This window comes from Cavia porcellus, unplaced genomic scaffold, assembly GCF_034190915.1.
Source record: "Cavia porcellus strain 051 isolate PalLab524CR breed Dunkin Hartley unplaced genomic scaffold, mCavPor4.1 scaffold_11, whole genome shotgun sequence".
Taxonomy (NCBI): Eukaryota; Metazoa; Chordata; class Mammalia; order Rodentia; family Caviidae; genus Cavia; species Cavia porcellus.
In genome coordinates this window covers 83,607,607-83,619,826 of record NW_026947494.1, presented here as the reverse complement: position 1 = coordinate 83,619,826, position 12,220 = coordinate 83,607,607, and the positions used below count along the sequence as shown (strand labels likewise).

The 12,220-nt window shown below is 49.1% G+C and overlaps 1 protein-coding gene across 21 annotated transcripts in view; it reads right to left on the bottom strand.

Annotated features, from left to right (window-relative positions):
- Positions 1–11,995, bottom strand: part of Mical3 (microtubule associated monooxygenase, calponin and LIM domain containing 3) — a 184,691-nt gene extending 172,696 nt beyond the window's left edge. For all 21 annotated transcript variants that reach the window (XR_001202076.3, XM_063258632.1, XM_063258627.1 and 18 more), the window contains exon 1: positions 11,857–11,995. The gene's annotated coding sequence lies outside the window, so the exon portion shown is untranslated. The remainder of the gene's footprint in view (positions 1–11,856) is intronic.
- Between the last annotated feature and the right edge of the window lie 225 nt (positions 11,996–12,220).

The window sequence follows — 12,220 nt, the reverse complement described above, 5'->3', positions numbered from 1 at the left end:
TACGTGTACCAACTCCCCATCATGAATGTAGTCATTATGAACTGCAAACATGTACTAATAAAAATTTAAAAGAAGCTTCTTCTTAACTGCTAAGCTCGCTGCTAACACACCTTCCGAGACTTTCCTCTGCACCCTATACTTACGCTCATCGCAGCTCTTACCACTGTCCTGAGATCATCTATTTGTGTGTCTGTCTCCCCAGTTACGGTAAGATTCTGCAGGGTAAGAAATACACCTTCCTCATGTCCCAGAATCCAGGCAGAACCTGGCACAGTGCTTCAGAAACACTGAACTCGGCTCCCATTCAGTCAGGGCCCTGCCTCACTGCCCTGAGTGGGCTGGCCTATTTCTTCTTTCTTTTTCATGTTGTAGTGGAGACAAGATCTCACTTTGTAGCTGAGGATAGCTCAGAACTCACTCTATATCCCAGGGTGGCCTCCATCTTGAGACTCCCTTACGTAAATCCCCCCTGTACTGAGATTACAGGCAAACATCACCAAACCCAGCACGGGCTCACTCCTAACCCTAAGCTTTTGCTTCTACCGAGACAATTCAATGAAGGCCTGGGACACAGTTTAAATTGCATCTCGCATGCAGGACCACAGGAGTCTGGGTTCCTCTCCGCTCTCGCTCACATGCTGAGGGTCTCTGGACATGACCCTGGCATCTCTGGGTCCTGATCTGTAACATACGGATGACATAGGACTGCACCTATGCCAGTGATTGGCCTGTCCGGGTTCTCAAGAGGTGATGGCTACCACCCTTGCGTTCTTAGACAGTCTGTGCCATTTGGATTTCATCTCTTCTCCTCCCTACCTGCTGTATGCATCAGTACTGTATCTTCTGAAGCCCACAGATTCACCATAAGCAAGGACACGATTACTACTTCTTCAAGCCTGTCCCTGCCCTGAGACCCGGTGCTCCGCAGTGCAACATGGAGGGGCCCAGCAGGCACAAAATTAATGGACAGGATGTCTACGAGATTGCTCATGTGGAATGACAGCACCAGGGCATGAGTCAGGCAGCAGAAGTGGAAAGGCAGAAGAATCAGCCTCAGATGCGGCTGGCTACGAGGAGGGCCAAGGAAAGGGCTTCCCCTGGCAGTCACCACAAAGAAACCCACTGAGCACTCCCTGCACAGCTGGAGCCACACGCGTGTCCCCCGAGACTGCTCCCTGGATGAGGGGAAACCCAAAGCCCTGGCATTCCCCTCAAGTTCCAGAGGCACAGTCGGTAACATCACTAGCTGACACTCAGAGCACTACTGCAAGCACACGGCAGGCCTGGCAGAATTCTACAAGCCCATAGCCTTACAAGGCAAGCTGGACTATTATGCCATTCACTGCACCAGTGAGGAAACTCAGGCTCAGGGAGGTTAAGGACATCCTGAGGTCACACACTCCAGTAAATGGTGGCCTTAGCCACTACCCTTCTGGATGCCTTTAATCTAAGTTAGCTTACCTACTTACCAGCTAAGGGATCCCACGCAAGTCAGTACCCTCACTAAGCCTGTCTCCCAGCCTAAGTGAGTGCTTTGTGCATAACTGACTAAAAGTATTGTAAATTAAAAGAGATCATGTCTTTCCAAAATGTATTTTTTTTTTTTTTGGTCTTTTTTCCTTTTTATCGGTACCGGGGATCGAACTCACAACTGCCTGCTTGCAAGGCAGGCGCTTATGCCGCTGAGCTAAATCCTCAGCCCCCTAAATGTACATTTTTAAAAGCAGATGCCAGAGAAGTTAGTTCCCTTCCTGCCTTTCTCATAGCTCAAAGAAAAAAGTGAAATTCCCAGCCAAATCTCTTGACCTCCCTTACTTAACTATTAAGGAGAAACCTTTATGCCACAGGGGATTTTCCTGCCTATTGCCTACACCCAAGTCTTTGGACCTTATAAAAGCTTGCAAATACACCTGGAGACAAGCACATGGAACTGCATGGAGACAGTGCAGATGGCTCCTGGTGTGTAAATGAATACTGCATGAGCAAAGGCGGGGCCAGGCAGGGCCTGCCAGCATGCGCCGAGTGAGAGCCCACGACAGCACCTTGTTCCTCCGCCTGGGCCCGGGAGGCTGCAAAGGCATAGGCCAGTGGCATCTGTCCCACAGGATGCATGTGTCATAGGAGGACACAGAGGGAAAGGCAGGTAAAAGTGACAGGTAGTCAAACCTACCAATAGCCGAGGATTAGACTGCCTGAAAAGGTGGTATAAAGAAAATGTTAAGTTTCTAGAGGAAGAATTATGTCATAAAATTTCTTTTACTTTCAACAATTCTACTTAACATCAAGAAGCATCGATACATGCTATTTGAGGTGTAAATGGTAAATCTACATTTCCACACATTACCTTTAAGCCCATGAACTCTTCTCTGGGCTCACTGGTTAGGGGCAGTGAGAACTTTTCCTTATCCTAAATATGCTGGGCATGATGGTACATGTCTATAATCCCAGCACTCTGGAAGGCTGAGGCAGGAGAATCACAAGTTCAAGCCCAGCCTGGGCAACGTAGTGACTTAGCAAGACCCTGTCTCAAAATAAAAATAAAAAAGGGCTAGGGCTGTAGCTCAGTGTAAAGGTCCTGGATTTAATCCCCAGAACTACAATCCTCCATCTTAAAAGGAGAAAGGGAAAAAAAGTGCCCAAATATGACCATCAAACTGAATCACCTCAATTAATAGGACAGGGAGATGTAAGTAATTTGAAAGGACCTGATCAAAGTGAGCTAAAGGTCTTGGAAAACTGGAGCCCAATAAGCACATCCAGTCAGCTGCTGAGAAAGCACAGGACAGTGAAAAACAAAGGAAGATGGAGGAACAGGGAAGAAGACAAAGAAGGGCTACCCAGGCTGCTTCAGGGCCCCCAAAAAAGTCCTGACAGGCTTGGCATTGTGGTCCCAGAGTTAGAAAGAAGCCTGATAGGCAATGCGGTAAAGCTGATCCCCAAGGTAACAATGAGGGGCTTCCACCACCCTCAAAACGCCAGAGAGGGCACGGCTGTGCAGCACATCCTCAGCAAGGGTGGCCCAACTGCTGGCGCACCTGCACCTCTTCCTGCCTCTCTGTGGCTGGGTAAGGACAGAGCGTCAGGTCTAATAGCAGTGGTGAGGGCCGAGGGCAGCTGTGGAAAGGAGGGGTGGCCCCAGCCCTTCTTGTAGCCAAGGTGCAGACTGGTCCCCAGGGAAGAGCTGCAAAACAATCCTGTTTGCAAGACACAAGCATTCCAGAACATCACCATGGGCAGCAGGTGAATTCTAGAAATTCTCAGCCTCATGTGCAAGAGAGAAGAAACAGAACTGATTCAAGAAGGATCATGCTACTTACTTAGCACAAATTTGCTCCCCAATCCATGCTCAGGGTTCCCCGGCCAGTAAAAGTCACCTCTCTCAACACACTGCAGCCGACTGCATTTTTGTCTGCCCCATGAGATATATGGTAGCGGTCCCCATCCCTTGAAAGGCTCTTACTGCTCAGGTGTTAGTAAATGTGAGCCAGGAAACCTGAGTGTGTAACCTGCTAAAGCTCTCAGGTGCTGAATCCTCTTCACTCCTCGGCGCTCTCTCCCTGAGGATGGCCAGGACCCTGGGCGTCTTTGCACTGCATGCCTCCTACTGGGGCTGGGGACAATTTCCTGTGCTTCATACTCCAATTTTATATTCCTTTTCCTCTGCTCCTTCAATTTTTTTTGAACACATAGCAAGCCTCCTACTTCAGCTTGAGTGCTGGGATTACAGGCATGTAACATCTCATCCTACAGTGATGTGATTAAATGCTCAGGATCTGGAGTCATCCAGACCACAAGCTGGCTGGGTTAGGGTTCCTGATCTCTCTGGAGCAGCCTCCTTAAGAGAAATGGAGGAATATGAGCACTCACCCAAAAACTAGAGGCCATGTGTGCATGTGAAGGCCTTGTCCCAGAGATTGGTAACTTTGACAGCTATTCTTATGTAACTGCCCATCAGGCTCACCTGTCAAAAGGTATTTAAGGCTAGATAAGGTGTCTCACACCTGTAATTACAGCACTCAGGAGCCTGAGGCAGGAGGATCCCTCAAGTTTGAGACTAGCCTACGCTACTAGGAAGTTCACAGCCAGTCCCAATACAGTGATATCTCAAAAACAATAAAGCAAAATAAAATAAAAGAATTTAAAAGACAAAGGTAGGGCACAGTGCGTGTCACAGGCACATGTTTACATACCCAGCTACTCGAGAGGCTGAGACAGGAGGATCCCTCAAGTTTGAGACCAGCCCAGGTATCTTTGTGAGACTTTATTTCAAAGTAAAATTTCTTTTAAAAGGCTGAGGATGTAGCTCAGAGGTAGAGCACTTGCCTCGTATGCACATGGCCCTGGACTCAATCCCCAGTGGAAAAAAAAGGAATAATATCACAGGTTGAAAGTTAATTTTTTCCCTCTTCTCTAAGGCTAGTTTTGAGAATAGCTTATCTGGTTTAGAAAAAACTGACAAAAGTCCAAGTTACTAGTTAAAATACTTCCTTTTTCCTTTTTCACAGGAAAATAAATGACACTGACTGGGCACGACCAAACTGAGTAAAAGGTTTTATTCCAAAAGTTCACTTTCCAATTAATTATACAAAAAGGTAGGTTCCCAAATGTGTTTTATTAAAGATAAAATAGCTGAACTAAGGTAATGATGAATTTCCCTGCGTTCAGGATCTTGGAATCAAAAGTACTTCACAGACATAAGAGGTAGAGGAAGGGAAAGGTTCTCTCACCTTTTCTGAGAACAGAGCTGTCCAAAACATTTCCTGGATACCATGGCACAGTCCTTGGGTTCCTAAAGACTCTTACGCTGTCCTATGCAGCCCTTCCAGGGAGCCCACCAGGACCTGTGTCTTCCCATGTACTTCAGAATCGACTCTGATTCTATACTCTGAAAAATACGCTGAGGAGCTTGTAAAGAAACGCAACCCTAAATGCACCTTTGCCGACTACATCAGATGCTAACCCAAGAAGGAAGGAGGGCATGCCTGGAACCCCAGTTCACTGGGAGGATGTGGCAGGAGGGTATCTGAGCCCAGCCTGGGGAGCTTAGCGAGATTCCAGGGCCTTGGGTTTGTTCCCCAGCACCGCCAAAGGTGTGCAGAGGGAGGGAACGCGAAGGAGAGGGAAGGAAGGCTGACCCGCAGGGGCAGATATCCTGGTGGGTCTCCCCAGTCTGCCGGCACAGAGAACAGCCAAACACTAAGCACGGAATCCAGGAATCCAGAGTTCCAGAGCTGCTCAGCTTGCCAGCGTGGAAAACCCAGCAGCAACAGCCCCTGCCCAGAGGGCTGCGCAGACTGAGCAAGACAGGTGCCTCGAATGGGCACATCCATGCCACTGTCTCCCCTGTTGGTCGCTACAATCATGGCTGTCATTGTCATAAGCCTCAGGAGGCTGCTCTCCCACTTCTCTAGCCTTCCATTGGGAAAGGAACAACCCTCAATCACAAGTAGCTTTGGGGGCAGAGGCGGGCAAACAAGGAAAGGAGGGACAGCGAGCTGCTGCGGGAGTGGGTGTTCCCGCTCTTCCTCCTCTCTCCAGGCTTCCAAGGCGGATGCCCACATCCACGAGGCCTGCAGCCTCCACCTCCTCTACCCTGAAACCCACAACAGGAAAAAGGCAGGGTCAGGGGAGGCAAGGCTGGGACCAACCAAAGGCTTACTCTGCCTTTACACATTTATCTTTTTTTTTTTGTACCAGGAATTGAACTCAGGAGCTTGTACTTGCCAGGTAGGCACTGTGCCACTGAGCTACATCCCCGGCCCTGCATATTTACTTTCAAAGAGTAAGGAAAGCTCAATAGAAGCTGCCAGTTAACCTCTGGGCTATGCTGCCCCCGCCCACAGGCAACCAGACAGAATCCTTCAAGGGACACAAGAAAGCAGAGCCCTGCACATCACCGGGTACAGAGCCTCCTCTGCTCACAATTCACAGAGCCAGGCGCGGCCCAGGGGTGCAGACTAGACAGACACAAAAGAGGTTGGCATCTTTCACCAAGGGTCAGATGTCACTGCTCCCACCTTCTACCCTGGTACTGTCCAGGCCCTGCCCCTGCCTTTTCTTCTCCTTTCTTTAATCTACTAACTGGCTTCTTTGGCAGGGGGTCTGGTTTTTGTTTTTGTTTTGTTTTGTTTTGTTTTGTCTTTTTCGTTTTTATCGGTACCAGGGATCGAATTCACGACTGCCTGCTTGCAAGGCAGGCGCTTACACCGCTGAGCTAAATCCCCAGCCCCATGGGGGTCTGGTTTTTTGATACGGGGTCTCACTGCGCAGCCCAGGTTGCCCTCAAACTCACAGTGATCCTCCTGCTTCCCTTCAAGTGCTGGGAACACAAGCCTGTACCACCAGGCCCAACTTTTTTTAAACTTATGGCAATCATCTCTCCTCTGTGACAATTCCAACTTTCCAGGGACAAAAACCTCAATGAATTACTGGGGTTGGTATAATCTTTTCCCCATCCTCTCTCCGAGCTTCTGCCTAGTGGTGCCTATATACCTAAAGACAGTTAAGTCCATCTCCAAGAAAACAGCAAGTCAAAGACCACTGAGCCCCAGGAGGTTAAGGCCACTGAGCCCCAGTGACATCAGCCCACCTTCTGGTTGCATCCAAGTGTCTGTGTGTATCTGGCAACCACCTCCCTTCCACCCAACTCCACAGAATCAGACACAAATTCTGACAAGAGGAACTGGAAGATGACAGAGGGGTTGCCTGAAGGGAGGGAAGTCCACAGAGTTTAGGTAAATTTCCAGACAACAGCCCATCCATTACCACAATATGCAGCACTGTTTGTGTAAACTAAAAACAAGACAAAACAAAAAAGCCCAGAGGCCAGGGTGGAGGAACATGCCTATAATCCCATCACTCAGGAGCTGAGACAGGAGGATCACTGGAGGTAGAGGCCAGTTTGGGCTACATGGTGAATTCAAGGCCAACCTGAACTACATAGCCAGACCCTGTCTCTAAATAAATAAATAAATAAATAAGTGCAGCATAAACAGAGATCCTTACTTCCTATAGACTTTTTTTTTTTTTTTTTTTTTTTTTGTCTTTTTCATTTTTATCGGTACCAGGGATCGAACTCACGACCGCCTGCTTGCAAGGCAGGTGCTTACGCCGCTGGGCTGAATCCCCAGCACCTTGCTATCTGATTTTATTAATTTCTAACATTCTGATCATGTTTTCTAGAGTAGCGGTTGCCCACCTGGCTAGAGGGACGCTTCTGGCAAAGGAACAGTGTGTGAAACCAGTACAGCCATGCAGAACAAAGCCCCAGTGCAACTGCGGCCATCAAACCCGGGAGGGTGCAGCAATAGCTGGCCAAGCCTGACACACACGGCAGCCACCACTAAGGCATGAGCTGTGAGGACACACGCTGGCATCAGGGGCCCACGTCTGTGCACCAGCCTTGCTCTGCAGTCAGAGCTTCTCCCCGTCACACCCTTGACCTGGGATTTCACCAAACCCTGAAAACCTGGAACAAAATGTCACACCTTATATACTGACAGGTACACAAAACACCTACACATGTTCCTGCAGGCAAAACTTGCAACCCTCAAGCCTCAGCCTCCCAGAATGCAAGGATGCTAACTATTCTGGTCATCAGAAAAGCACAGTGGTCCAGTCTCGCTTTCAGTATCCAGACAACTGGCATGCCTGTGTGTGAGCACTTTCCTCTGAAAGTAATAATGAAAGGTAGTATTAGAGGGGCTGGGGAGTTAGCCCAGCGGCATAAGTGCCTGCCTTGCAAGCAGGCGGTCACGAGTTTGATCCTCGGTACCGATAAAAAAGAAAAAGCCCAAGTCCCAGTTCAAAGACCACTTCACTTACAATTAGAGCAAGTCAGGTCACCTCCATCTCTTCATCTATACGTCACCTCCATCTCTTCATCTATAAAATGGGAATAATATACTACACTATGTACACTTGGATGGCAAGAATCAGTGAGCCTGGTCCCAGTGCCACACACCTGTGGAATTCTAGAAAGCTGAGGAAGCAGGATCACAAGCTCCAAGCTCCCTCCCCACACACAACAGAGGTTCACGCTCAGCCTGGGCAACTTGGTGACTTACCAATTTACCAAGATCCTGTCTCAAAACTTAAAAATTCAAAGAGATGAAGATGCAGCTCAGTGCAATGATCCTGGGTTCAACCTCCAGTACTGCAAACTAAGAATCAGTGGGGCCGGAAAGGGGCGGACTCAGCAGCAAAGTACTTGCTTAGTTCTACCTAGGCCCTGGGTTAAATCCCTAATAGTGAAGAAAGAGAAAGAGAGAGAGAGAGAGAGACAGAGACAGAGACAGGCACGCAGGCAGGCAAAGAAAGAGACTTGAGTGGAAGAGAAGAGAGCGGAAAGGAAGGTTGTGAGCCAGTGATGAAAACTATTCCACTTCCTCAGAGAAAAAGCACTGTGTAAGTTTGGAGCAAGATTATTATTAAAATGCCATGCCAATATTACAGCACATAAGTAAACCAATGATGGTTACTTCTTCAAGAACATTAGGTCTGATAGCATTTTAATCTTTTCATGGGCCTTGCAGAGGCCAGCAAAGGCAGAGCCGTGAACGCAAAGAGCCTTGCTGTGCTGCTGGTCTGACCTCCACCACGCTAGGTCACTCCTCATACCCAAGGCAGGAGAAATTAGCTACTGCTGCTTCCGCAGGACATCAAAGCAAAAACTTCATCTCTTAAGACTCCTAAACAGACCAAGACAGGTCACCTTTGGTCCTTTCTTCTCCTCTACTAAGTGGTAAAAGATCTCTTCTAGAACAAGCATCATCGTGCTTTTTTTTCCAAAATTGCAACATGGTGGTAGGGCATGGTGGCAACATCTGTAATCCCAACACTTGGGAGGCTGAGGCAAGAGGACCCCCATGAGTTCAAGGTCAGTCTGGACTACATAGTAAGACTCTATCAAAAATGCATAAATACATAAAATAAAGTTTAAAGCCCAACACGGCACCAGTTGTGGTGATGCCTGCCTGCAATCCTAGCACTCAGGAGGCTGAAGCAAGAGGAGCGCTATTTCAGGGTTGGCCTGGGCCACATAATGAGTTAGACTGCGTCTCCAGAAAAAGAAGAATAATGCTGGGTGTGATGGCACATGGCTGTAATCCCAGCACGCAGGCAGCTGAGGTAGAAGGACTGCCGCAAATCAGAGGACAGCCTAAACTACACAGTAGTTCAAGGCCAGCCTAGAATATCAAAACCCTATCTCAAAAACAAGAAGGAAAAACAAAAGAGACACACACACACACACACACACACACACACACACACAATATGAGCTGAGTGAGGTGGCATATGCCTCTACTCTTAGCACAGGAAGATGAAAATTGAATTTACCAAGATCCTGTCTCAAAATAAAAAATAAGAGGGCTAGGCTTGGTGGTGCACACTTGTAATCCCTGCGCTCAGGCGGTTGAGGGAGGATCATCTCATATTCGAAACCAGCCTGGGCTACAAAGTGAGCTCAAGACCAGCCTCAACTGCATAGTGAGACCCTGTCTCAACCAATAAACAAATAAATAAAATGATGGGAGATGTGCCTATAACCCCAAGCACTCTAGGAAGCCAAAGCAGGAAGACTGCAAGTTAGACCCAACCCACGGAACTTGGCAAGCAAGACGCTGGTTCAAAATAAAATAAAAAATAAGAAGGGCTGGGGATGTAGCTCAGTGTGAAGGCTCTGGGTTCAAAGTACAGTACTATACGCACCCCCAAAGTTAGAACTTCAGACGATGGAGTGGAGCAAGGGGACGTGAATCTTTTGTGAATCTTTTAATTCACAAAAAGAACATACAGTCAAAATTCATCCAGCAAGGCAGCATACGCCTGTAATCCCAGCACTTAAGAATCTAGGGAAGGGGGCTGGGGATTTAGCTCAGCGGCATAAGCGCCTGCCTTGCAAGCAGGCAGTCGTGAGTTCGATCCCTGGTACCGATAAAAACGAAAAAGACAAAAAAAAAAAAAAAAAAAAAGAATCTAGGGAAGGAGGATCACCATGAGTTCAAGCCTGGACTACATAGTGAGTTCAATACCACCCTGGACTACACAGTGAGACTGTCTCAGGGGAAGAAAAAAACAAACAAACACACACACACCAAGGACCAAAGACAAATTTATCTTTATTGAACATTTCCTTCCTATGTGGTAAGCACTGCTGCAAATAACTTTCTTACATTATCTCCAAAGTCCATTTTCTCACACATACCTGGAAACACCATGAAATAAGCATCCCAGGTAAGAACGGGGAAAATCAATCTGGTAATCAAGTTTTAGACATTTCAAATGCTAGTGTTATAAAAAGGACCTTTGGCTGAGGAACAAGAACCAAGTTCTAAAAGATCCTGCTTTGAGCAATACCCAAATGACATCTATTCTCTAATTACGAAATTAAGGCATGCTATTTAATCCACTACCAAAACCTTCTAAAAGCTTTTACAACCTGTAACACAGAAAAACTCATTGTAATCTACAATAACCGGGGTCAAACTTCTGACCTGAGTATGCATGACAATCAAATGTGGAATTTATAACATCCTCTTAAATGCCCCTTGGAGGTGTGCTCCTAGAAGGTGAACCAAGATGAATGGGCACCTGTATGTGGCCAGGTAATGAGAAGGTGATGCTGGTAACAGCAATTTGTAGTAAGGCACTTTTCTCACCATAAAACCTAACTCACTGTCACCACAGGGGACAAATCTAAATGAATGTCTACATGGTAAACAGTCAGATGGTACCAAATACACATAGGTGTGCTGGTACCATTCTCTCCATTCACTTTCCACTTTAAAAAAAAATAGTAAAAGCACAAAGAAAAAATGCATTATATAGCTCCATTGCCCTGCATTAACTCATTTCATGTAAACCATAATTAATGTCTGCCTTAAACACCAACATTAAAAAAAAACACCAACATTAAATGAACGTAAGTGTGGTTTGTAGTTTTGGAAGTATCATCTCTGCGTTCAGATTGGCGAAAAATCAGCCAAGATACAGTGCCAGCCCATGTCCCCTAAAGGGGTGAGGTACAGAGCCGAAGCCCCAGCGCCTAACCCTCCCCACAAACCTAAGGAGCTGGAGACGCGATTCCTATCAGGCTAAGATGCTGAGACCTGCAAGCGGCTATCACTCCATCTGGCTTCCTGCTAACAATGGACAAGCCCCGAATCTGCGGAGGGCTCCTCAAGGTGATTGTTTTAAACTAGGAATTTCCAGCGTGTCACGAAGATCTCCAACAGTGTCATCACTCTACAAAGTAGTTAGGGGAGGGGACTGTCCTTAGACACAAGGCCTAGGAGGTGCTTGCCATCCCCCAACTCACCCCAGCAGCACAAGGAAATTCCAGGGTTCGCTCCTGGCCACCTGCCATAGCGACCTCGCCAACCCACACACCGCGCATGCCAAGCTCCATACCAGTGATCGCGGGACTGGACCTGCCCCTGGAGGCTGGGGACGTCCGCAGGACCGCGTGCAACCGTGCGCGCCACCACAGAGCCTCCCCCGGACCCCCGGCAGCGCCCTCCTCCCTGGGGACCCCGTGAGCCGGTTGCCTCCCGGGTTCCCTGGCACCAGCCCACCCAGGACCGACTGTGGGCCCGCCGAGTCGAACCGACCTAACACCCAACCCCGGGGTCAAGGGCCGGGGCCGGCTGGGGCGGGAAGCTCAAGAAGCGGGGAGGGACCCTGCGGCCCACGGGGTTCAAGGAGCCACCAGGAGGAGGCGCCCTCGGCGGGCCGGAGCCCCGGGCTGCCCGCGCGGGGCGTCCGCGGCTACAAGTCGGGTCGCGGCGGCCGCAGAGCCTGGAGAAAAGCGCGGGCGGGATGCGGCTCCCGGGCCCTAGGCAGCCCGGTCCTCACCTCCGCCTCATGCTGCGGCGTCCTCTGGCGCCGGCGTCCCTAAGGTGGGCCGGGACCCTGGGCCCCGCAGCCCAGCGCGCCGCCCGCGGCGTCCGGCGGGAGCACGAGCAGAAGCCGGAGCGGGAGCTGAAGCCAGAGCTGCGCCGCCGGGGCGGGGCGGGCACATGGCAGGGCGAGGCTGCGGCCCTCCAGAGTCGACCACGCGACCCGGACCCGGGGGGCGCGCGCTTTCGGTGGCCCCGGAGATGACATGTGGTTCCTTGTCTTCCGGGATCCCACTGCTACTTCTAGTCTCTGACTTTGCCAAAATCTCGTAACTTGTATGTAAAAGGTAAAGAAACGAACCGTCGCCACCCTGTTCCTG